This window comes from Streptopelia decaocto (assembly GCF_964273445.1).
Source record: "Streptopelia decaocto genome assembly, chromosome: 12".
Taxonomy (NCBI): domain Eukaryota; kingdom Metazoa; phylum Chordata; class Aves; order Columbiformes; family Columbidae; genus Streptopelia; species Streptopelia decaocto.
This window is the reverse complement of record NC_138667.1, coordinates 10,388,296-10,416,077: the sequence shown is the minus strand read 5'-3', so window position 1 is coordinate 10,416,077 and position 27,782 is coordinate 10,388,296. Positions and strand designations below refer to the sequence as shown.

Here is a 27,782-nt window from a genome sequence, read left to right as displayed (position 1 = left end):
TCTGTCACAAACAATCGTCCGTGTCAAGAATTACTCCTCATTATAAACTTCCACTTCCCACAGTCACAAGGAGGTTAAGTTAAATGTTACTAAAGCCTTTCCAGCCCTGGACTGGAAAGTGCTGAGAGTTTAAAGGTTTGACTACCTTTACTGATCAGCACTATAAAAGCTAAGTAACAAGCACTGCTTAAGTGGGGTGTGTGTCAGCTGTAATTCCTAATTTCTGTTTCCAGCAGTGCCACAAGATACATGAGTGACTGTAATCAGATCTCTGACCTGGGCATGAGGCTTTTTTCATGCTTTTTAGGACATCAATTAATTAATAGTTGAGATGCTCAGATGAAACTTCCTCATCGGTAAATACAAATATTTATTCTGTTTAAACATCTGGGGCATCACTCGGGCACTGGCAAGCAGGATATCATAGAAATGACAAATACGCTGAAGCGATAAAAAGTGTTACTGTGTAAGCAAAAAATACAGCAGTACCAGGAGGAAGAATACCCAGGGTTTTTTTCTGACCTTTCCCAAGCAAAGCACTATGTGTGGCGAGCCCTCCGCTCTCTGTTACCTATATCCTGTATGAATGAAGTCTTTACTTATGTGATTGTTCAAAGCCAATATGTCCGTTTCTATAGAAGCACCCACAGGATCACCGAAAACCATATATTCAGCTCTTGTTAATGTCAGCAATGACGTACCAGAGCAAGTACTTGTTTGTCCTGAAGAAATACAGGACTTCCACCGCTCGAGCGCGAGCCGGCTGCCGAACGCCTGTTCAGAATAGAGAAAAAGAGAAAAAAGTTGTTGACATGAGAGGAAAAACCAGGTTTCCTGTTTGAACTCTGACAGGTACTGGAAGATATGAGTAACATCAAATCTTGGTCTGCTCTAAAGGCAGTCTGTGGTCAGGGGGTTCTCACATTTGTTTGTGTGGAACAGCTTTGAATTGTTTGCAGATACCGCGCAGAAGAAACTCAGAGATCCTTATCGGGGCACAGGGCCTGTTATGAAATATATGCACTTGTGAACAGGTTACAGGAGATCAAAACTGCTCCAGATGATATGCCTCACATGCTGTAAAATGTGGTAGATGCTCCCGAGATACCTCCGAAAATATCACATGTCACAGCGTTGTCGAGTACAGGCAGTGGCCACCTTTATTTCCATTTCTCTCTGCATATCAGGCGAAAGGAGTTTGGGGGATTTTTTTTCCAGATCATTCTTCTTTTTTGTGTGTGTGCGTGTCTGTTTAACTGTTCAAATGAAAACTTTCCTTCGTTATGATTCTCACTAACAGAACTACCCAAACAATTGAAAAAACACACCACCAACAACAACAAACCTAGATGCTGGAGAAAATGGCTTAAAACATCCTGGTTTTGCTCCGGCTGTGTGCCATGCTCTTCCCTTTGAATGGTATCACAGGGGGACATGGGACAATGCCAGTGTTGCCACTTGCCAGCTCCTCTGAGCTGCAAACCCCAATGAGGAACCTGCAGCAAGGAGAGCCAGGAGGGATTGATTCTGCACGAGTGGCACAGACTCTCCTGCAAGAGAAAGGAAAGCGAATAGGTTTGGGTGGGAATGCTGCAGACACAGATCTTGTCAGACCCTGATGACCAGCCCATCTCTAAGAGGTGCTGGCAAGAATTGTACCATTAGTAAGAGACTTCCCAAAGTTCTCTGCCAAAGTGATCAAACAAAATTGCAGCTGAAAGCCTGCCTGCTTCCCTCACACCAGCCAACGGCACGCTGCTGCCTCCCGGCTCACAGGTCAACCCCACAAACTTCACATACTTTTGGATAAAGTCTAACCAGTGTCCATACATCAAATTGTCCTCAGACCAGCAGCTTGCCCTCCAGCCCAGCTCTCCAGGTGTGATGTGAAGAGCTCAAAGGACCCTGCTCAGTCTCTTCCTTTCCACAAACAGATCGACAACTCCAGCATCCCCATCTGCTCTCACGTACTTGCGATGCCTTCTCCTTTCCACCACCCCTAATGTCACATCACAGTGCCTTTGTATACACAAAACTAAGCCTCAGTTTTCCTTACACTCTAATGCAAAACATTTTTTCAAAAACTCTATTAAAAGGCCTCCCAGATCCCTGCTAAACCCAAGTCATCTCAGGGGTACCCCTAGTTCATAGCTCCACATTACGATTTGATAAGTAAAAAACTTAAAGCTGCTTCAGCTCATTCATTGAGGCAAAACTCTCCCCAAAACTGTGGATCCCAAATTCATATCATCAGTTCTCATAGCCCAAACACCAGCACTTTCCATCAAAATGTGATGAAGGGAACATGGTCCTCCAGGAGGAATGCTGTCCTTGGAGAACATCAACACCTTGATCCATTACCGTGAAATCCCCACATCAAGACGCTATGAGGAGAGTATTTGAACTTCTCTCATGGGCTGTGCCCTGTGCAGCAATGGGGTCCCCAGCTGATGTGGGACAGTGCCCAACACCACACAGGGTTAGACCTTCAAAACCGTTGATTTTAAGGGTACCTGCACATGGCTAACCTCGAAAACACAGCTGAGGAGATGGGAGCTGCGAGCTCCTCTCAAAAACCTGTTTCACCTCCTTACAGGCTGCAGACCCAAGCGCAGGAATGGGTCACAGCTGCAGAGACTCACCAAAGACGGTGCTGTATGGATCTGATTCTGCCCACTCTCATGGATTTATCATCTTGGTTTCTCCAGCTGCCATGAGTGAGCCTCTTCTATGGTTAATGCTCACAGAAAGCGAGTTTTCATTTTGCAGGCTGTAATACACATGAAAGTAATGTGAAAATTAAAACCATTCTATCAAGGAACAGAATAATTCCCTACAACAGGCCAACCAGTTGCAGCTAAATAACAGCTGGGATTTCAGAGCTGGGTTAGTCATTAATTTGCCTAGCTTGCAAACACCTTTTTTTACCTACTGGTAGTAACTAGTAAGTTTAAAGCAGAAAAAAAGCTGCAGGTTCCTTAGACACCTGATGCACAGCTCAACCCCTCAGAGCTCCCAGCTGGAGGAATACTGAAACTCAGCAAATAATTATTCCCCTAAAATACTGGGTATTGTGTTTCCATTCTTTTCTGAGCTAGAACCCTTTCAGATAAATTCATTATTTTCTATAATAATTTTTGTGAATTTAGTGAAGTTTTTTTCCCTCACGAGATGGGATGGATTTTGCCAGCTGGATTTTAACTTGTCCTTCTGGTGCAGCTGACAAATGCAAGATAAACAATATGTTCCCAGTGGCCTGATACTGAAATTCCCCTGAAATCTCTGGGACCTAAGAGAGTGATTAACTTAATACCTGTGGCTTAAGAGCTTTCCTGAGTCAGAGCTATAAATCACAGGAGAAAGCTGGAGGAATCCTGCTGTCACTAAAAACATTGCCCAGTCACTTATTTAAGGATATCAGGATTAAGACGATAAAATTTTGTAAGAATTCATTCCAATGCCATTAGAAATGGATCTATATAATTAAAAAGTGCATAAGATAAAACCCAACAGTATCTAGAACAACAAAACCCAGTAGATTCATAACGTATTACATGACACAGCAGTGAAAAATATGAGAGCACTGGTTGTTCATATACAGCACTATAGCATCAAATTTATAGGAGTGAAGGGTTTGTTTTAACTGAATACTAATCTATGGCCAGGTTTTGAATAATTTTCAAAGTGGAACTGCTTAAAACAACACACTACAGATCTTTGTTCCTTTAGGTCTTTAAGTGCTGCTGTGAATTGTTACATTTAAGTGCTGTTCCCATTGATTCTGTCTTGCTTTAACAAATAATGAGGCCAGGTATGCTCATACTCTCTGTAGATTTTGACTATTAATGGACAATCAGGAAGATAATCGAATTTAACCAAGAGATAAAGCCAGATTAATTCAATTATTAAATATTATTTCTGTTCATTATGTTAATTTGGTACCATTTTGTTACAGAATTTTCCCTTTTTATTGAACTCTTCGTGACTAAGTGTTGCTACCAAATGTTTTTATTTTTATTTGAATAAAATAATTACAAGGAATAGTCCTCTTAGTAGTATTTTCTTTTTCTTTTCAGCTTCTCCATTTAGTCAGGGGTTTGAAACAGTTAATAAGATGCAATAGGGCTCTGTGTGCTCTGGGCAGAATCTTCGTTTGTTTTATCCAGACTCTCCTGGTAACAAACACACGATCCAGTCCCGCTCTGTGAATCCAACCATATCGTTCTTAAATTCCAGCCATCAGGTGCCACACACTGTGTGTGACTCCAGCTCTGAATTAACATCTATCAGCAATATTACCTATTTTTATGTTATCAAACAGAACACGCAGAGGCTGAGAATCAAAATAGTGTGTTGGCTAACTAAGAGAAAAAGAAGCATTTTTAATAAAGCAACTAATTTTCAAAGTGTCTAAATATTTGTCTTTTTTCTATTTTTTTTTCATTCTATACTTTCAGAATATCTAACCACAAGCATTTGAGCAAACTAGAGAAAAGAAACTGTTGGTAATTTTCTGTAACTTTCAAAAGGCAGCAGGATATACATGCCGTTTTATGTTTCTATCTATAGAGACCTGCAGGCAAACGTACAGTGGAACAAAGATAGACATCTAGATATATTTGTACCTGCTGTTCATGTGCCTATATGGAGATAGATTCTTAATTAGATAAGTAAACAATGGAAACTTTCAAAATTCATAGTTTGAGTGTGGTGAACTCTGTATTTCTCTCTCATCTTTAATAATATTTTTCAATGTTTTCTGCAAGTTACAGCTGATCACAACAGGTGTGGTACCACAGCTTTGGGCTTCTTGACTTTGACCAAAGCACAGCCTAACATGTAAAAGTGAAATAACTATCTTTATTCAAATGCTTCTGTGGCATTTAGCATGATTTATTTTCTCTTTTAGCAGAACAATAATTTCTGAACTACTGAGTGAGGCAATTACTACGTGGAAGATCTTAAGCGGAACTAAAGTAGCAAGGTAAAATTTGAGAAATACAGGTTTATAGTTGTTGTAAAGGTCTGTATGGTCCCCCTGTACGGGACCTTCAGTCATGGATGGAGCTCCCCAAGCAGCCCTGGCCTCCGTTGTCCATTCTTCCCCTCTTGCTGCTATCAGGTGAACATTCAGTGAAGTCAGAATAATTCTCCAATTAATTCTAGATGGGAAGAGTCAAATATTTGCAAATTGGAGAAAGCAGACACATACCAGATTACAAAACAAACACACTCAGGCTTAATTTTTTTTTCTTTATTAATTCTCCCTTTTATCACCACACAGCTGCTGTGATCTGGCCCCAGGCTTGTTGCCAACAACCAGCAATAGCCATTGCTGCTGCAAAAGGCTTTGATACAGGATTCGGCTTGGACACCCCAAAACCAGCAGCCACAGGGTGTTAGAAGCTGTTACCCAACGTTTGGCTGCAGGTTGTCCCCCATAGGCTTCCCACTTCACTGCTCGGTCCCCACAGCTCTGGGGACTGTGCCCAAGGGCACGTGAGGTTTCTATCAAATCCCAGAACTCGGGTAAATCCTGCAGAGAATATGTTCCTCTAACAGAGCTAATGCCTCAGTTTTTAAAAAAACTAAGCACCCATTTTGGGGAAAAAGACAACATCATCAGCTAGTAGGAGTCAGTAAAGTTCTGGTGAGTTCTATGGGACATGAAAACTCACGCAAGGTTTATTTCAGACCACAGGACCCAAATTCAGAAGCCCATTAGATCCACACACCGATTTCCCAGCACCGCTGGAAGAGCCATTTAAAATGCCTGCAGAAAGCAATTACTTCTAGCAAACTGGAAAGCAATTTGCTTATTTTTATTAAGCTCTCTTTTCCTCTAGACTGGCTAGGCTTTAAGGAAGCAAAGTTATAAAACAGAAATATTCAAGAGAACATTCATTAATTTGTAATAGCTACAACATCGTCAACATTGTGTGTTTCAAAACCTCATCTCTCAGGGAATCATGTTAAATATTCATCCTGATACTTAAGCAATTCCAAAGAAGATATATATTTCTTTGCAACAAAACTTTAAAAATTAATGAAGTGAAATAAATAAATCGAATAAAATCCAAGTGATGACTAACTTTGCTTTCTTAAAGAAATCTGGTGGCTTCAAGAGCCTTCTCCTTCCCACATGGTCAATAGAGTTCAGTTTTAACTATGGCTGATGGTTTCTCAGTCTTTGTAACAATGAATTAAAAAGCACAACTTTGATAATACAGCTTTGTCTATATAACCAAAATGTGAACCAGACATCAATTAATAGCCTGAAGACTTTTTCAAATTTATCACTCCGTTCTCCAGTAAACTTGCCCCAGGTGCCCAGGTAGAGCAAAGGCTGGATGGCGGTGGGTTTGGGGAAAGGGGGAGAAATTCCTGGAGACACCAAAAAAGGGCATGTGGTCTAAAACACTGTGGAATCAGCAACCTACCAGTGGGTCTATATATATATATATATAAAAAATAGGGGAAAAAAAAAAAAATCTAGTCATAAGCAAAGTCCAACGAGAACGCTAAAATGCCAGCCAGGACTCTGGTACAATGAGATTATTCTGGTACAGAGAGTTTATAACCTGCTTAATAAAGTCTTCCTGAAGGTTTGGAGCAGCACTCTGAAACCTCAGTACTTCTTGGACATCTAAAATAGCCCCTGAGTGCGGGACAAAAATCTAACACATCAAATACAGAAGTATTGAGGTCAGATCCTTTAATATAACATATAGCTGTGTTTCATCTTATGTGAAATACAAATTCTGAGTGTTCACTAGAAGTGAAAGTTGGCATTCAGATGAGGCCAGTTCAGTATCTCCTGTTTATGTCTTTCTTCAAACTTCACAAAAGCTCTAAAAGCTGCACAGCTTTTGTGACAATCCCTTACTATATTTTATCCCAGGGTAAAGGAACATTATAAAGGACAAGGAGAAAAGATAAAGCAAAAAAGATTAAAAAAAAAAATCCCTAAAAGCAAAATGTTATTCTTAATTTGCAAATGTGACTTTTCAGTTGATTAATTTCTCATTCCTGATGAATGTTTCTGCAGTTTTCACTTTCAGGGTCTGTGTTGTCTAAATATTTTATTTTGGCCACAACAGAGCCTGTTCATAACCCCTTGATGTGTTCCTGGGGCTCCTACTGGTGCCATTTCAGGGTTCTCTATAACAACATATTTGTTGCTAACTAATCACAATCAGTTTTATCCAGCCTATTGTGTGGCTGGTAAACTTGAAAGCACCACGTGAAATCCAATGGTAGGAAATCACCATGGGATTTTACCTCCAAATTTCAACACTGACCCCTCAGTAGCTGGAAATCCAGGCTAAAAGCAATAATTCTGTTCCTGCAATACAACAGAAGTGTGTAAGTGGTTGTAAGCACCACTATTTTTAGCCAGTGCAAAGCTTCCACTTCCCAAAACTGAAAAACAAAACAGCTGTTTTAGCTTTCTGGAGGTGATCCAGCTCCCAGCCATACTTCTTTCTTGGGTCATCTGGACTGAACCGAGTGCCCAAACCCAAATCATGCCTTGCACATAAGCTGCTGTCTACAGTACAGGATTTCTCATATGTGTTGTGCAAATGCATATGCACATTGTGGGAAAAAAAAAAAAAAGAAAAAGAGAAAAAAGAGAAAAAGGAAAAATAAAATAAAAATTTAAAATAATTTTTTTTTTAAAAAAAAGCAATACTACTCTGAATGCAAACTTTCCTAAACCCTTTGATGACAGCAATAGAAAGTGTGACTACAAGTGCTGATGTGATGCTGCTTACTCGCATTTCTCATTATTGTAACAATAGTCTACAGGCTCTAGAAACCAAACAGCACCCAGAGACTAATTCTCCCCCAGTTGCTACCCTGCTGCTGATAAAACATCATGGTATAGACAAATTCTGCCCTCTGACTTTTACATAGACATATATATACATGCAGGCCCACAATAGGCACCCACAGCACCACTTTTAACAGCAATTAGCAGGATGGCACAGGAGGCAGAAGATTTGAAGAAAATCATAGAATCATTTTGGTTGGAAGAGACCTTTAAGATCATCAAGTCCAGCCATAACCTAACTCTAACACTAAACCATGCCCCTAAGCAGCTCATATAGATGTCTTCTAAACCCCTCCAGGGATGGTGACTCCACCACTGCCCGGGGCAGCCTGTTCCAGTGCTTTACAACCCTTTCTAGGAAGAAATTTTTCCTAATATCCAATCTGAACCTTCCCTGGTGCAACTTGAGGCCATTTCATCATATCCTGTCACTTGCTACTCAGGAGAGGAGACCAACACCCTCCATGCTACACCAAATCATCAACATCACTACACATTTATTTGAATGGCAGCAAAACGCACAAGTGAAGAGGAGAACGGGAAAGAAGCTGCATAGTTTTGGGTCACACAGAGCCCACAGCTGATGGAGCCCCACAGTTCCCACACCACAGACAGACGGGCAGTTCCCCCACGGCACTGCTGATGTGCTCACTACTCAGACAAAAGAAAGGAAATTTTCAAAACAAACCCTAAAATGTGGGAAGGCTGGCACACAACAACTGGAGTTTCAGAAAGCTAAGCAGCTTGATTTTATTTTTCTATAATTTGTTTTTATTTCTGTTTTGTTTTTATTCTGTTCCACCTCCTCTCTCTCTTTCGAGTCTGGTGTTATCATTATTACTTAACTGGAAAGGGCTTTTTCTAAACATTTCCAAGTAGACTTTGGTAGGATATCTTTCCACAGCCCTCAAGGTTTCTACAGAACTGTATTTTCCTCTCCTATCTTGACAATCTTTTTGCTTCAAAAGTGTATTTTTTTCTTTCTCTGCTCTTTTTTTTTTTAACGGTCCACCGCATGGCCATGAGCTGCCAGTCAGAGAGTTTCCATTGACCTCACTGAGCTTTGGGTTCACACTTTGCATTCAAAAGTTTTCTGCCCCTTCTCATCTTCAGATCCCTTTACCACAATGCTTCCTACCCACACAGAAGCTAGTTTCTTATGGGCTGGAAATCTGACGAGGCTGTGGCTCTCAGGTTGTTTCCAGTTCCCAAAGAATGCAATGGCTTTGCCCTCAGGGGCTTTCAGTAGCTCCCATTCTGAACTGGCAACAAACACCATTTTTCAGGCACAAAAGAGCCTCAGATTTGGTCAGGTTTAGATAAAGCGGGGGGCGGGGGGTACTTGGCCACTTTTAGCTTGATCGACTTCATAAGGTTTGAGTGATTCTTCAGCATGTGTGGCCACCCATTCCCAGGTATGGGTGTCCAGCCATACCCAGAGGGTGAACAACAGCTCATTAACAAGCTGATTCATCAAATTTCTGCAGGAAACTGTCTCAGATCCAATTCTGCTCCATGTTTCCCTAAAATCAGGGATGATAAAATGGAAAGGGTACGTTTAGATTTTCAGATGATGTTAATGTGGAAGCCATTGCAAACATGTCACAGAACAGAAGTTCAATGTGATCTTTACAATAGAAATAAAAATGGGTGAAGTTCAATATGGACAAGTATCAGAAATGGAAGGAGTAATAGGTACCTGCAGATGTACCTTCTGAAAGAGTTATAGCAAATACAAGTCGATAATTGCTGGTTGTTTCCAAAAGGAGTGAATATGCAGTATCTCCAAAGGATACACAATAAAATGCATCAGCTATGTTCAGTACCAGTGTGGTCTCAGCTGTACTACCAAGCCACTTTAGGGCTTCAACTTCCAGAAAGATATGGAGCAGCTGGAGAGAGTGCAAAAGTCAAAGAGAGGAATGATCAGACAACCTGAAAATACGGCACATAGGAGAGGACTGAGAAAATTGAGATCTCTGAGCTCAGTGCTGAGCTCAGCTCAATGTTGAGCCCCTGCTCACCAGTGAGGGAACATGATCACAGACGTAAAAGGCATCCAAACAAGAAAACAGTTTATTGGGCACAGCCACAGATGAAACAATGAGAAAGACAGACAAACTTTGGCAAGACAGACATAGTTTAGACTTGAACAAAACCCTTTAGTGAGAGAGCAGCACTGGAACAAGCTGACTGGAGAAGCTGTAGAGCTCCCATCATGGGAAGTCTTCAAGAACAGATTAAAAAGTTTTTCACTAGAACGACAAAGGTAGTTTTTCCTGTAGTGGTTAAGAGGATGGGTCAGAAAACTTGAGAAATCCTTTCCTTGCTTATTAAACAGCTAGTTATGGTTAGGTTCTCCAGGAAGATCAAAGCAAACACTTAACCAAGCGCGATGCAACTGCAGATTCATGAATGTTGTAATAATACAATTTTCTGGATTTTTAAACCCTCAACAATAGTTAGTGGCCAACCTTGCCCAGAAGGTCCAAAGAGATGACGCAATTCCACTCTGCTGACAGAGATGTATGGTGGGAACAGGGAAGAGTCTACCTTGATTGCCTTTTTACTTCAAGACCTGCAGAGTTCTCCAGGAACTGGCTCGGCTTGAGCGACAAGGATGGAGCTCCGGTGACAAAGCTCCTCCGCAGAAGGATCTCCATGGCGTGCTTGGGCTCATATTTTCTTTCTTAGACGTTGTCTAAAAACAACAACAAAAAGCAGTATTGACAGATCGCTCAGATCTTATGCTGTTTTCATTCTGACGCGCCATTTGGCTGTCGCTCACCCTCTCCCACCACCTTCAAAGTTCTTCCATCAATGTAACATCTGAGTATCAACAAGAACATTAAGATTTTGTCCGTTATAGAGAGATCATTTCTGAGATCACCCTTTTTCCAAGCACTAAGAGAAAAAGAAAAAACAATAAGTAGCAAAAAGATGAGTTACAATAACTGCCAAAGAGGCAGCAGAATTGCGTGTTCTTTGAGCAAAGCAGCTGCTGTCCCAGGAGCTCCTGTCTTCCACCCATATCCTTCACTTATTCTTCTCAGCGTTAGCCAAGGCAAAGGTAAACAACAACCAGAACATCCTGCACTTCAACCAGGAGCAACACATTGCAATCATAAACCCTGCGCCAAATCCTCACGTTGTGCCAATGATTTATCCCAAAGGAAGGTCTGGCCACCTGCTCCAGCCACAGTCTGGCTTATTGTTCACACGCACTATGAGCGTGAGGTTCACTCCAGTTTTGCTCCCTTAATTAGCTTGATATTTACTGACACAATTATTTCATGTAGACTTATTATTCAAGCCTTTTCTCCTGTTCTTGTAAAGATTAACTTTTTAGAAAGACATTCAGCTGGCAAAACATTTTGAAATATAATTCTTTGGTGGTCTGTTTTCAGAAATGAAATACTTGGTGGTCACTCTATTTTGCTACTAGTACTTAGTGGTTTTAAAAGTTGTTTTCTGTTCTACATATTAACATAATGTGTTTACTATAAAAAGACTCCTAAACATACATTTCTCCAATATCCCTTGTCCATTGCAGATGAAACCTGAATGTTACATGAAAGACACTAAGGGTAAGTCAAGTCTCAAAATATTCTTACCCCAAACCAATTTCGTTTGCAGACTCTAACTGCTTATTTTCCAGAGAAGCTTAAAATCCCTTAAAACAACAACATGGATATATACGCCACACCCCATCAGAAATGCATCATGTTCTGTTATTGTCGCAAGAAATACCATGATAGCAAGAATCCCAGCGTGCAGGAGACTGGCACACTGGAAGCACAGACTCTGGGCTTCTGCACTCAGCAGACAACACAGATGGAAAGTAAATAGTGATTTTTAAAAGCAAGTTACGTGACTTACATCTGTGCCTTGGAGACTGCTCCTGCCTGCAAAAGAGCCAGGTAGGCAATGATCTCAGACACTATAGGAGTCTTCAAAAAAGAATTTTTAAGTGATCAAGACAAACTGTCCTCTTCCCTCACCAGTCATGGTTATGTTTTATTTGGGTGAATATTTAACTGCAAGTAGTATTTGATACTACAGAGTATATGATTACATGGTGGGACAGGCTATGTGAAATCTTCCTTAGCTAAGGGAGGGGGATCAGCCAGATCTGTACCCAGAACATGACCTCTGTGGGTTGTGTGTCCACACAATAATGCCAGGAGGCAGCAGTTCAGAAATCATTGTGAAATAGTATCGATAAATGGGAAGCGATTCAGAGCAGGACTAGCAAAGTAATGAAGAGCCTGAGGGAACGGATGGTAGAGTGAAGATTAGAGGAATTGCATATGTATATCTTTGACCAAAGGAAACAGTCCATAGATATCTGACAGGTATCAGCTTCGCAGAGGGGAGGGAAGCGTTCAAGATGGGGTAGGATGGATAACTGGGAGTGATTATAGGAAAGTGAATAAAAATAAATTTAGGCTCAATATAAGGAAAGAAAATTAAAGAAGAAAATTAGAATATGAAATATTTTGTGGGCAAAAGTGTCATTTGCAGAAACTCTTCCACTGGAGAATTTAAAAGCCAGCATGATAAAGCCCTAATAAATATTTGACAAGGAGAATCATACTTTGTGAAGTAGGGAAATTGTCTGCGTGACCCACTAGTGCTTTGCCAGTTCAAAGATCTGGTGATCTGTTTATACCTGACCACACCATAGGATACGACACAGTGAAGTCTAACACACTTTCAGGGGAGCCTTTTCTTGATCTCTCTGCTTCCACGTGGCCAGTCTTTGAGCTTTGTTGTGCTCCAGGACACTTGACCACTAGTGACAGCAGGAGCCAAATATAAGCAGAGCTACTCTGAATAGCACCCAAGAGCAGAGAAAGCTGCCAGACGCTGCCCTCTCCCTAGAAGGGTAAAACTCTGAAGCAACGCATGCCACTAGGTTATTCTCCTTTTTTTCCTAGTTTACATCTATGACACAACACAATAGTCTCACTCTGACATTTATTTCAATAAACACTGGGAGAGCTTCCCAAAGCCTGGTGCAGAGTTATGAAAACTAACTAAGCCACTGAACTATTATATAAATGATCTTTCAGGCCTTCATTATTGTTGTTACTATTGAACAAAAACAAGGCTTTCAGGGGCTTCCACAATAGCAAAGTCTTGTTTGTGATCCTAGAGGCTTCTGGCTCAGTTTCTTCTATTCAAGTACATCAGAACTAGACCAGCTCTGACTGAATTGCAACACCCCGTGGGGTTAAATCCAGGCATTGCATAAAGATTAAATACATCTGTTATGAAAACTTTCTGTGTTTTGCATACATGATTCAATAAAGAATCTTAGCAGGATAATTGTTTTGCCCAAGTTATTAACCAGAAATTTTTTATTATTATTATTCCTCAGAACACTGTTTAAGGTAAACAAGTCATAACTGTGCAAGTATTGCATTAAGTGGAATGCTCTATCCTGAATGTCCATTCCCGGATATTATGTTCTATTACCAAAAGTCATCCTTGCATTAGGAAGTCAATTTTATATTTCAAGAAGCTAAAGCAGACAGCATATGTATATGAAAGATTAAAAAAAAAACAAAACACACCAAACAACAGTGGAAATTAAGTCCTGAATACCAGAGGCTATGTCAAAGTGCAAATTAGATTTGCACAAGACCAGGAGTCATTGAATGCAGAGAGAAACAGGGATTTATGCTTTGCCCCTTGGTCCCTTGAAGCCGGCACAGCTCCTGCACCCCAGGGAGGAGAGCTCTCACACAGCCACCCAGGGCATCCCTGACACAGTTTGAGCCCTGAACCCTCCCCAGAAGCCATCACACCCCTACCCTAAATACTAAATACTTGTGGGAAACAAGCTGTGAGAAGCAGTAGCATCATTCCCCAAAGGAAATCACCAGCACCAGCACTTCCAGTGTCCCACGGCATTCTGGATTTGCCACTCACAATATCCAACAGTGCCCCGCCAGCCAAGAGGGCCAACAATGTTCTGGGCACATCCAGCACAACGTTGCCAGCCGGCAAAGGAGGTGATTGTCTCGCTCTGCCCCACACTGGTGCAGCCTCACCTGCAGCACTGTGTGCAGGTCTGGGCACCACAGTATGAAAAGGAGATAAAGCTACTGGAGAGTGTTCAGAAGAGGCTACAAAGTTGGTGAAGGGTTTGTAGTGAAAGGCACATGAGGAACAGCTAAAGTCACTTGGTTTGTGCAGCCTGGAGAAGAGAAGACTGAGGGGAGAGCTCATGGTGTCTACAGCTTCATCACAAGGGGAGGAGAGGGGCAGGCACTGAGCTCTTCTCTCTGGCAGCCAATGATAGAACCTGAGCAAACGTCAGAAAGATGTGCCAGGAGAGGTTTAGGTTGGACATTAGGAAAAGGTTCTTCACCCAGAGGGTGCTGGACACTGGAACAGGCTCCCCACGAAGGTGTCACGGCCACAAGCCTGACAGTGTTCAAGAACAGACTGGACATGGTCAGACACATGGTGTGAACCGTGGGGTTGCCGAGCTGGACTCGATGGTCCTTGCGGGTCCATTCCAACTCAGGGCGCTCAATGATCCGCGGCGGGACAGACCCGGCTGCGTGCGGGAGGCAGCGCCCGCCGCCAGGGGGCACCGCGGTGCCCGCACAGCCTCCGCAGCCACGCTGCCCGGAGGGACACGGCGCTGCAGCTCCAGCAACACCCACGGGCGGCAGCGGGCGTGGAGCCGCCAAGAAAGCAATTAGCGAGCGAGGCGTGGGCCGTGTCACTCGTGGCGGTGCCAGCCCTCGAACCAGCCCCGGCCCGGTCTGTCACAGCCATCAGCGTGGCTCACGCTTCAGAGTTTGGGTTCTGTGGTGATGTGGGATCGTATTTAGACCCTTAAATAAGCAGCTGTACTTTGAAATGAAGACACGGGTGGGCTTAGGGTGAGCAGAGCAGAAAGTGTGTTTCAGGACACTCAGACTTGAGCAGGTTTGTTCCCAGGTGATATGAGGGATGTGAAATGCTTGAGAGAGACAGAAGCTTGAAAAATATGGTCAAATAAGGAGCAAGATGCATAAAGTAGGACTAATGTAGACTTTAAAGCTCAACACCTAAAACAGTAATGCTCAAAAGCTGCACCCATCTCCAGGTGACTAAATTAACCTGCAAAGCTCCTCTGTTGTTATTTTTTCTGAAAGGCTGGATCCAGGAGAGTTGGAAAATACTGGCCAGATCAGGTACTGGCAGCATTCCTCTCTTTTCCACAGAAAAATTCAGATATTAGGCCATTGGTTTGAATGCCAGGAGCGAACGGCCTCCATAGACAGCATCTCACCTACCAAACTGCAGGCTGGTCTGATGGGCAGCAGCAGGCTGCATGTAAATCCTGCTTTTGATGTTCTTCCCTTACCTAGTATGGAACATTTCCAGACTGAGCTGGACTGTGGAGCTCTGGGATAAGTCTCTTATTCCTGTTTATTCACTGGAGCTTTAAAGAAAGAGCATTTCTCCCAAAGGAGAATTGCTGCAGAGTGATTTAACCTCTGAACTGCGGAGCTCCAACACCCTTTTCCTGTGTCCAGGAAAAACTGCCATTTTGAAAAGAAAAAAAATAAAACCCCAATCCACCACAAGGGTTGCTGGAGAAGTCCTACAAGTTTCAGCCCTTCCACACAGACAGGCAGAACTTTGCCTACTCGGCGAATCCTGCCAGGGCAGAGGTGTTAAATAACTACCTTAAACCCCAGTGTCGCAATACTCCCCGTCCTTGCTCAATCATCACCTGACCTTAGAGACTTCTGGAGCCTGCTGATGCCTTTCTGGTCAAATATATCTTGCCCCAGAACTTGAATGACACAAGAAAGTGTCCTGCAGTGCTCCCAAGACACCCACTTCCAAACCATGTTTCCTTAAAGGTAATTAGTTAAGTAGCCATAAGGGATGTGATAGATAACTGGAAATGCCACAGTCGAAGTTGAGAGTGACCACGAGTCAGCATTGCAGTCTTCCGACAGAAAACACATTGTTTTCTGCTATGTGGACAAACAGGTTGGACTAATTACCACATATAATCATTATTATATATGCTCGACAGAGTTTTGTCTTTAAATGAATTTATAGAGGGGGGAAAAAAAAAATCACAAAGCTGAATAATCCCCTTTAATTATATGCTTAAAAATCCTGAATGGAAGACATTAGGAGACACAAAGGAACAAACATAAACTAATTATTCCTTGTTTTGCAGCTAACGTATTTCTATGGTAACCACTATGGTCTTTGAATATATTAAATTATTTTTTTAAATCAGTTAATCAGGAAAGTCACCCACTGAAGCCACAAAACAAAGATATTTGAAATAAGTCTGGAGATGAAGGGGAAAAGCACACATTTTCACAGCTGTTGATCATTAGAGCTATGAAACTGCATTTCCATTAAAACCACCAAGTAGATTCTCTCAAGTTCTGTGTGGGGAGCTTGGTGGGTATGTCCGTGGGCACACAGGCGCACATGCATGTGCCTATGTAGAAGAGAGGTGACTTACTTTGTATACAATGTTTCAATATAACAAGGTGAGCAGACCAAAGGATGCATGTTTTGTAATAGTTGCACTTTCTGCTCACACTCTCATTTTTTTGAGATTGAACACTTCCAAGCTAATTCTTTGACAACCTCAGTTTTGCTGCACAACTTCAAGTAGATTGTTAAGTATTGATTTAAATGTGGAGTGTCCCAGCTCTTTCTCTCTACTACATGGAGAAGCATGTCAGGTAGGTACAATTTTGGTAGGTCAACAGCACGTGGAAACGGGTGTAGTATTCAGTAAAGACCTAGTTTACACTTTTTTGCCCTTTGAAATGTAGTGAATTAATCAAAACCATGCACTTAAAACCTAAACCAGCTTTACATTATTAAACTTTAGCTCAGGGGGTACATTGCCAGAGGAATAATTCAACCAGAATGGCCCATGAAGCAGGCAGATTCTGGCTCTGTGGGAGGTTCACTTCTTCAGGCTGTGCAGAGCTCGGTCTCCGAAAAGGCAGTTCATGCAAACACGCCTTACTCTTTATTTGACCACACCACCAAAACCAATAGTTTCCCCTATCGCATCTGTGGCCATGCTGGCAGCTACAGATAAAGAAGTTAACTGAATCAGCTCCTATTAAGGGATCCTCAGGTTTCAGTTAAGAGGAAAGTCCCTGCAGTTGAAGCTGAGCAACACAGTTCAAGATTTTTCACAGAATACATAATTTTTCCCTCCCTTTGGGCTCTGCTTGGCACTTTTACCATCACACACTCTGTGTCTACCTTCTTTCATTACTGCAATAAAAACCGGAACTTTACTGCAGAAAACTGTCAATTGAATGCTGTACATGATCTGTGTCTCTGTGCTGGGAGGAGTTGTCACAAACAGAAGAAATACCCAGAAAATTCAGTGTCAGCAGGGACTAAAAGGCTTCCCAGCTCCCTGCCGTATGGCTTTCTGCATAGCAGCTGTCTTCAGCATTACCATTTCTCTTGGGTGGTTTTTGCCACAGCTTGGTAAGGACAAAGACATGTCACATATCCCAGACACAGGCCAGCAACAGACTCATTCCTGCCTTGGTTAACATAAGATTATTAATATTCTTAATAATAGCAATAACAGCTCCTATTAAGACATCCTGCTGGCTTCAGAGAACAGGTTTATATTTTCCTCAGGTTCTAATTTTAGAAGCTTCTGGGGACTATGTAAACATGTGAGCTAGAAACGAAGAGAACTGTATAGATTATTTGCTGAAAGCCTGATGTGGGTGATCAGATCCAACTGCTTTGCTATACTGAAGTCACTGCCCTGGACTTGCAGAGATCTCAAGAACAAAGTGAAGCACAGAAGTATCATGGGCTGCTGCTAAAAGAGTTTTCCCCACCTACTTTACTGGAAGACATCAAACTCAGGACAGATAGAAGTGCAGCGAGAGCCACCAACACTGAGCATTAAACACTGTCAGGGTTGCGGAAAGGCAACGAGGGTCTGGGTTCAGCCTCACCGCAGGAGGAGAAACTTGCTCCCAGTCACTGCAAGGCTCCTCAGCTCCCTGTGCTGTGCCATTTGCAGCCTCATTCCACACCTGATCTGCCAAATAGCCTTTGCTGATACATTTAGAAAAATAAAAGTGGTGAAATGCTCATTTTGCATTTGTAGTAACAGTTTACTTCAGAAGATAAGGCAGCTTTTCACACACTGAAATATCTCCGAAGTCAAGCCTGTTCATATCCCATTTTTCTTTTTCATTAATCCAGCATGTGTGTGTGTGCATATATATGTGTATATAAAACTACACAACAATTTGCATCACACTTCTAACAGACAAAATAGATTAAAAAACTTCATGCGATGTTTTCGGCTCTCGATTCTACAGCGCACTTAAGCAGAAGCTTAATTTACTGCAGGTAAGGAGTATGTGGCTCCAGTGGGACAATGTATCTGATTAAAGGATAAATGTAATTGTCTCAATAGATCAATGCCATGATTTATTCCTCCTTGAGTATCAGATGGATCCTTATAGTTTCTTTGATAAACTCATGCAGTACAAAACATTCAGTGATCCAGCCTATGAAACACACATGCACTACTGGAAATCTACACCCAGATGCATATAAACATCTCTGAATATTTAATTTCTATTACTTTTCCTAGTTAAATGAAATGCTTGCTTTTTTTTCAGAACTCAATATAAAGAGCTCATAAAAGCAACGCTTCACCTTTTCCAATGCCTTGACAAATTCCAGACACAAACACACAAAAAACCCCACCACACCAAAACAAACAAACAAAAAAGCCCCACCAAACACCACCATACAACACAAACAGCCAGACTTAATAGGTCAGATCCCTTTAAGAGGGACAAGTTTTCAAGACCCTGGCAAAACAAGGTATTTAGGAGAATACAGGAATACAAGAATTTTTTAGACCAGCTATAGGGCATAAAAATCAGATATTGAGTTGCTTCTGGCAATAGCTGGTGCTTTGGACACGTGTGGTTTTTTTTATCTGCATTTCATGGACCTTCATTCACTAGACTCGGAAGGTACATCCATCAGAGGTGTGATTTAATGGCCTTCACAGCAAACAGTGACCCCACAGGAAGAATAAATGAGTGTGTGTTGTTAGCTGAAGGCGAAGGCATGTTTTGCACACATGATGTCACTCTTGCAACTCAGGAAGAACTAATTGCTCGGCTTGTTGTAAAGTCTCATACTCGTTGGGTTCACTTGCAAATTACAGTCGTCTGGAGAGCTACAGTATGTCATCAGCACACAACAATGTTGTCTGAAGCGTAATTAATATCTGTCTTTCTTTTCAAGTTCCTTATTTACCCTCTTTCCCCCATGACAAATATGTTAATGACCTCGCCAAAACCCACAAGTTGTCATTTTCAAAGAGCCCCCGTCTTTCTGCCTTGAGCTGAACACTTTAGACTAAATCACCGTGAGCCTGTTCTTGCCCCCATTAAAGCTACCGAAGGTTTTGTCTGTGACTTCAGTGTAAGCAAACTCAGAGGCTGTAGTGGGAGCAGGCCCACGGACCTATTTTGCTTTACACCTTCAGCAACAGGAAAAAAGAGGGGAGGGAGAGAAAACAAAACAACCAGCTAAAACAAACAAACAAAAACCAACCAACCAAATGATAAAATAATAAAAAACAAAACAAAACGAAGCAAAAAAAAAACAAACCACACCACACCAAACAAAAAAGCCCACAATAGGCAGTGACTGTCTTCAATTTTGCAGGATTTTTAGTTGAATCAGGTGCCTGAAGTAACACAAGGATAATCAAACCATCCAATCTTACGGGTTGCAAAGCTTATGTTGGATTACAGGGTCCTAAAAGGCTACTTTGATTTTGAGAATGGGTTTTATATCTTGAGTTTCTTTTCAGCAATAGTATCTGCTTACTTGTTTCTCTTTTAAGTACTTACCTGCAAAGGGTAAAATACTGCACAGACTTTAATATAATTGCATGTGAAAATAAACATACAGAACATGTATGTCAGTGACAACAATAACTGTACTGGTAGCCCAGACCATTACTGGATAACATTTTGATACTAGTTAATGAAATACTGCTCACACTCACACAAAAGATTGGATTATTCTGAATATGTGCCCATTTTTGTGCGTGTGTGTCTTTACAAATGAGTCAGGTTTACAAATAATAAATGCATTTACACTAAAATCAGAAACAGGATCTTCTATATTTAATTACCCACATCTGTATTCTACTTTTCCTTTTTTATTTAAAAAAAAATCCCCTGATTAAATCATCTTCCATGAAATGAAAATCTCTGTACAACAATAAAGAAGTACTATTTCCACTACTACATAGCTGTTAGTTTCAGATGTGAATAAAGCATTCCCCTTTCCAAGATTTAAACACATGGCAAGTCCCCATGCTGTATTTATCAAGTTTTCGCATGTTTCTTATCCTTTCACAATTAGCAAGGTAAATCTTTTGGAATTCTTCCTTACCTGCACTTGCAGGTAGGAAGCTAGAAGATACATTATAATCTACTTTGTACATAGCGCTGTAAAATAAAGTTTCAGACACCCATTTTTTCCTAGAACACTTGGCCCTACCCTGTTTTCAGCATTAGCTGATATTAAGTGCACTCTAGTGAAAACTATGATAGAGTCTTGGTCCTGCTGACCAGAGGTGGAAGGATGCCCAAGGTCCCCAAGCACTAAGGTACAGAATGCTAGAAGCCATCTGCTGTTTACATTTTTACAAGGCTTTTATGTTACATAGGTAGAGCAGCATAAAGGGAGCGCAGAATATAAACATTGCTGAATAACAAAAAAATCTATTCCATCAGGATTTCTTTTTTTAATGACTTATATAAATTCTCATTCCATCATGGTTTAGATGTTTCTTCGGTATTATGTTAAAACCCTCCTACATTCATCATTTAATAAAGATAACACCTCCACATTTAAAAGCATTGATAAGTTTCTAAGGTCTGCCAGAATTTGTAGCAAGCCCAGCAGATTTTAACAATCTTCTAACAATAAATGGGCAGCTTTTAGAATAGGGGCTATGATTCAGGATTCTCAAGTTCTAGTCTTTGTTTTGCAATACCATTGCTGTCGAGCTATTAATACGTTTGACACCTCTGTGCCTCAGCTTGCCTAGTTCATAAATGGGCCCGGCAACACCTCTGTCACATGGTGTTAAAAGGTTTAGTTAATTGCTGCTCATAAATCATATTGAGAGCCTTGAAAAAGAGAAATATATATACATGCAAAGTAGTTTTGATGTTGTAACAGAACCACATTGCTGTCAGATGCTGTGTTTAAAATTAAATTCTTAGGAGATTCATATTTCTTGTATCACTTTGCTACCCATTAGCATTAAGGGTTACTTCCAGAATATTCAAAACCTAGATACGTTTGTGCAATTCAAGATGTTACTCATGACACTCACAGGAGAAGATACTGGAATAGGAACAACTTTATCCATCCACCTCCCATTGAAGTGCAGTGAGTTTTGCATTCATTTAAAGGGCTGCAGAAACCAAATCTATTCACCATTCCTAATCAGCCTTGAAAAGCAACACTGCCACTTTATAAGACAAATCCTACATTTAATAGCTCAGTTACAAACAAATGCTTCTCCTCCCTCCTCTTAACTAGCACATTGCACAGCTGAAGGATTTAAAATTAGACACCTTCACTTTGTGAAGTGTTTTGAGATCTGCCATGTACAAGTAGAGAGTTAAGATTACAATTTTCACTTTGATTTTTCCACCCTCCATGAGTTGCTTGCTATCAATTACAGCTGCTTTGTAGACAAGAAGCAGATAAGGGGTTTAGGAATGAATATTATACCTTTCAGAGTATCAGATACACAAATGTAGTTTGCAGAAACAGGATCAAGCTATGAAGCTTGGATTAGATGAGAAATTCCCTATTTAGACTTAATGACTTCCAAAGCCTTGATTTTTCTTATGCCCACTAGAAAGACAAGGGAACATTACGAATTTTCAATCCATGTCCAGAATTCAACAAAATCCAGTAAAGCAGTCTTTACTTGGGCTGGTGGCTAAATTTTGGCTCTGAGATAGAACTAAAGCAGATTTCTGTGACTCTTCCACATTGCAGTGAAGCAGTGTGAAAAGCAATAAAGATTCACGGACGGAGGTGCCTATAGCGACATGACTCCGTCCCTACACATTTCTCCCACTGCTCCTGCGGGTTGAACACTCCCTGTGCTCCAGGCAGCCAACGCCACCACACGTGGACCTTCGCAGGAGAGAGGACTCGAATCCCTGCTGAGCTGTTCCATCCTGCTGCGATTTCTAACCACACAACTACAACAAAATCCCAGACGATGAGACCTTTACAGACTCATCCTTCATCCCTACCCAGGGCACCAGGAAACACGAGCTCCATTCCCAGAGCAGCTTACTCAGCCCATCCTACAACTCATGTCAAACAGGCAGGTGAAAGATTAGTCTTTATTTCACCATTTCAAATTGAACTATTTCTGGTTCTTTCACAGACTGGGTGTGCTTCACCAAGGAAACCTAAGGCTTGCTATGGGGACATTTTAGTCTCCACTTACCACCATATGAACAAATCAGGCTACAAGAATAGATTGTAATTTATTTCTTGCTTGAAATCACAACACACTGCAGGTATCTTGGATTGCCCAAATTCTGACCCAAGTTTGAAACAACCAGATTTTACATAGAATGGAGCCATCTATGTGCTAGAGAATGTGAATGGGGGACAGGTAATATAAATAATACACGACTGCAGGATCCAGCCCTCATTTGGGGACAGAGTGCTGAAACTGTAATTGCTCTTGCAATTAATGACTGACGAATGAAAATAATAATTTTAAATAAAACGTTGTTAGTTCTGCCAACACAAGTTTACAAAAGTCAGTAGTCAGACTGCACACAGAAAGAAAGAAAAAAAATACTTTATTTTTAAAAAAAGTTTAAAAGAAACTCGAGCTGATAAAGATGTTCAGGCTTTTTTTATTTTTTTCTCCAAAGTTTTTCTCTGGAGTCACAAAAACTACGATTTTCAGTGGTGATTTTTATTTTGGGTTTTGTTTTGGGGTTTTTTTTCCTGTTTTGGTGGGGGTTTTGCTTGTTTGGATGGGGGGGTGTCTTCTTTTTAAGAGGTAGAAGGCAAGCCAAGCCTTGGAACTGCAGAAGCAAGGACTTTATAGAATCTCTCAAGACTGGGAGTGAAATTTGGAGTGTAGGAGCCATGCAGGACTGGGCATGGCCTCCCCACACCAGCTGCCGCCGGCCGTGCAGCCCTCTGGACCTGGCTGGATGTGGAAGGAGGTCAATGAAAGCAGCACGGGGGCAAAAGCGAGGGAAAAGGATGGCTCAGCTCATCCTGCAACAGGATGGATGGGCACGGCTGTCCCCCAGCTGCCTCCTCTGCCAGCCCTGTGGGGACAGGTGGCTCCGCAGCAAGTGCCGGCCTCCCAGTGAGTGCCCGCAGTCCTGCCAGCCCCGCATGTCAGCATCAAAAACAGCAAGAAACACCTCGCTGATCTGCATTTAACCTCCTCTGGTTTGAAGGTTTGGAGAAAGAGGGCTGCCAGGAGTGTGTATGTTCTCAGTCTTCCTCCTGCCTGGCCATCAAGCATTTCATCTTCCTGCTCAAGGAGTGGTGGGAACAAGGCTTGAGGGAAGGGTGACCATTTTGCTGGCCTCAGACCCAAGCACAGCCCTGTGGGGCACTGACCATCCCAGCTGGCATCCACAAGGCTGCAGGCAGCGTGTCTGGGGCAGGTTAACCACAGCTGCCATTGCTCAGCACTAGCAGGTGCTCAAGCCCCACAGGACCCTCCTGGAGACGGCAGAGTGCTGCTGCCACAGCACGGCTACCACCGGCACAAGGCTCACCCAAGCCCAGGCAGGAGTGTCCTACTCCGTTAAGACACAAACACTGTCTGCAAGGAGCAAACAGACATTTTCTGCCCCAAACACTCAGTGCTTGAGGAGAAGATGGGCGAGAGTGAGTCAACAGAACAGACAGAACCGGACAGCCCCGGCTCAGAGCCAGCATGGGTCTTGGCATACCAGCTGCCTCCACATTGCTGAGAGGCTTTCAGCATCCAGAAAGATAATTGCGTGGAAACCTTGTTCTTTCCAATACCTTAAAACAAAAGTGTTTGAGACATTTCCCTTTTCCTGGGGACATAAGGTAACGGCTCCAGGTTTGCCTCACCGCTATTCATGTTACCAAAAGCATGCTCATGAGCTCATACTGAGCTACAGCACAACACCAGCTGAAGAATAGTATGTGCTGCTTTTCTTACTACTTCTAAAACTAAAACAAACAAAAAACCCGCTAAAAATATACCAATCCAGAAATTCTGAATTGCTGAAGTGCCACAGACAGAAAGATGGGAAACAAAGCGCATGGCCAGATTCTGGTGGAGGTTCAAAGGAACCACATCCCACACACTATCAGGATAAAGGCATGCATGCATTTAACCACAAGGAAGGAAAAATACTTCATAACAGATATTTCTGTTATAATAGGCAAAATGATCCTGAGGTATTCTCTATACGGTCAATTCTGTACATAATTATCACCTATGTTACTCTGGATGCTCCTGTCTCCTTTCTTTTCACCTCTGTATTTAGTATTTTAGAGTCACTGTGCTCATATTATAGTTATGGTTAAATAGAGATTAATAAAGTGAGAAGTTTAATGTGTTTAATGGTCATAAAGAGAAGTCTTCATTAGAGTTTAAACAAGACTAATTGATAGGTAAATGCAACTAACAGTTCTTTGCTTCAGCTAGACCATCTCAGATATCACAACAAATATCTTCTTTAAAGGTGCTTCAGATTGTTTTCTAAGTACATACTGCTCAAGAAAATTACTCTATAGGTTGTTCCCCTGGCTGTATTTCCATATGCTTTCTGCTTAGAAGCAGAAAGGAGCCTTCCTGTGATCCTTCTATTTGAGTGAATCCCTCTGAATCTCTCTTGTCTGCTTGGATCTCCAGGCAGTAGCACTGAATCTCCTCAGCAGTGTTTTAATTGGCACTGCAAGAACATGCTGTCATCACTCCCCTTCATTTTCTAGTGTATCTTTCCAAAATCACAGTGCCTACTTCTCTAATTATTTTATTTGGCAACCTGTAAATTAAGGTAATTGCAGTGTTTGCTATTAGCTTGTAAGAAGGACAGAGCATCAGATCATTTGGAGGAAAGAAAAATCAGACCAGTAGGTCCTGATTACATTCAAAGAGGAATCTCCAGAGGAAACGTGTGGTTGTCCATGAAGAACTGCTGGCAACTTTGAGAGCAATTTTCCTTTAGACCAATACCGAACCAATACTCCAGCATGACAACAGAGGCACAGTAACTCTGGATATACTGTATTCCCAAATGAGATGTTGAACAAATGCCTTTACCACATGTGTTCATTACAGATTTGATGTCAAGATGAAAGGTGTTAACCTTAGAAACCTGGCCAGACTCTAACATGGGTAATTACCTTCTGCCTCCCTGAGCAGATCTCTGCAGAGTTTCAGCTGGACATTTCAGATCTTAAACCGTTACGTAGCTTTGCTGACAATGGCTCAAGAAAAGGACTTTGCTTGATCGCTGTGACAACCCACTGATATTCTGCATCAAAAACTCATACTGCAGAGGTGCAAACCTTAGAGCAGTAACAAATCGCATCATGGAAACACTACTCCAGTTACTGTGCATTGCTGCAGCACCTTTACATCCAAGTAGTCATAGGAATTCAGTGAAACCTACTGTGCAGATAACCTTTGAAAGGATTAAATATATATATATATATTGTATTTTCATTCACAGTGTCTGCCTTGTAAGAAATTCACAGGTACAAGATGGGGATGCTGTTTTACTGGATTAACTGTTGGCGTGTGCATTGTGTCACTGTTTCTCATCGAAGCAGTCCTGTTCAGATCTATGAGTTACAGAGAAAGTTTTGCAGAGTCTTGTAACACCATTCCCAATGCGTGGCATTTATAGCCTGGCCGCTGGATGCTACCAGCACAAGTGCTGCAGCACCAAGACCTGCTCTGCAAGCAGAGGATTTCCTGTGCCAGACCCTCTTCTGAGGAAGGTTCCCTAGAGGCAGCATGGACTTTGCTGGGCAGATGCTCTGAAACACCCCCTACAATCTCCATCCCTGGGTACACACCCTCGCCCCACACCATCTCTGTTGCAGGAGGAGACCTGCATGCACACCCGTCCCCTGTGTGCACTGGTTCCATTGGTCAGGAAGCCAGGGCACGATGGGGGCTGAGCCGCAGTCCGTATGATCTGGGGACCAGGGCAGGGGACAGTGACAATCTGCAGCTGCTGATACTGCAGCCTACATTCAGAGGGCAAGCAGAAAGCAGCACTCAGGATATTGTGCACAACCTTCCCAAGTGTTGACAAGATTGTTATTATTACCATCCTCATTATTACCATACACATCTTTTCCTTATGAAAGGGAATCCTATTTTAGCTAAAGCAGATGCAATTCCTGCAAGTCTCATACTGTATAACATTGGCTGAGTGCAAAACCCCAATGTAGAGATTCACTGAAGTCTGTCACACAACTGATTTAAATGCAAGCGACTTCAAGGACTGCAAACTCAGACTCAGCATAGGAACGTGTAAAATGTGTTGGCCATCTTATGAATACAAGAGTAGAAATAAATCTTTACTGATGTAAAAAATTCTGAGCTTACCTGGTTTTATATTTATTGGCAAGCTATCTTACACAAATTAATTTCAGAAGACCTTTAATAACACTGTGCAATAATGAGAGCCAGTGAGGATCTCTTTTCAATGCCAAGTTCCTGACACCACAAAGAACAACGTGGATCATTTTCAGAAATTTTCCCAGTGCTCAACATGCAACTTATCAAATTCCCTTCAAGTGTTCATCACACCCATGCAAATAATTTATTCTTCCCGGCAGAAGCTTTGTGTTTGATCACAATGACAACTCACTGCTGCTACTCTGCATCAAATATATTATGGAGCTTTAAACCCCAGAGCAATAGATAAATAACGTCTAGGAAACCGACTGAGGTGAATGTCCATTCCTGCGGTCCTTGCACACAATTGCACCTCATGAACTCAGTGAGATTTAGTTACGTCAGCAAGGTCTGCAGAGCCAAGATGGCACTTTTGATAAATGAGTTGTTAATCCTGAAAAGGATTAACAGATTGGAAAATAAGAAAATACCTAGCTCAAGATTATTGTTACAAGAAAAGCACTTTGATTATAAACTACATTTTTATAATTTAGAAGCCACCTGTCCTGCAAATACACATGCACTAATTTGTCTACGAAAGCCCTGGGAAACCACAAACAGGTTTCAGAATCTGCTGATCAGTGTAAGTAGTCTGTCAGAATAGCTTTAGTAAATAAAAGAAATGCAAAATACTGAAACATACCTAGAGGACAGAGTCTCCTGGCTGAGTAGGATTGTAGGCTGAGACCCAAATAGCTGGTAATTTGGGATGGGACAGCTTCTACAAATCAATCAGTACAGAAAGCCAACATCACACAAACTGTGCATTTACCAGGCAGTGTTTGACAGCAAGGAACAAGCTACAGCCTAGAAAATTTCTGTGTATTTTAAGCCTCCATCCCAAACTTGCTCCTCATACAATTCATCTGCAGGCTGTAATTTACTAAATCCATCTGTTGTTTCTATGGTTTGCTTTCTGGAAATGCTGCATTTCAAGGGTCTGCTTGTTAGAGAAGGTCAAAGAGTAAAGCCAGCCCTTTCATTTTAAGTGACTTGAAAGAAAAGGAAAGGAAATTTATATTTAGAAATAGCAATGATTAACTAGGAAATATATTAGAGTATTAAAATAAATGACAGAATAGCTCTTACTTCCAATTAGGCTGACTTCAAGAAAAATATTTATATACAAATATAAAAGCTAGGGAATGCTAACCTATACTAAGATGAAAGCATCTCATAACA

At 41.7% G+C, this 27,782-nt stretch overlaps 1 long non-coding RNA gene across 1 annotated transcript; it reads right to left on the bottom strand.

Moving 5' to 3' along the window:
- Positions 1–493: 493 nt before the first annotated feature.
- Positions 494–27,383, bottom strand: LOC309445092. Its single transcript, XR_014185232.1, has 5 exons — positions 27,244–27,383; positions 10,388–10,535; positions 2,643–2,770; positions 1,346–1,550; positions 494–774 (listed from the first exon to the last, which is right to left on the bottom strand). It is a non-coding gene; the product is annotated as an uncharacterized lncRNA (long non-coding RNA).
- Positions 27,384–27,782: the final 399 nt, after the last annotated feature.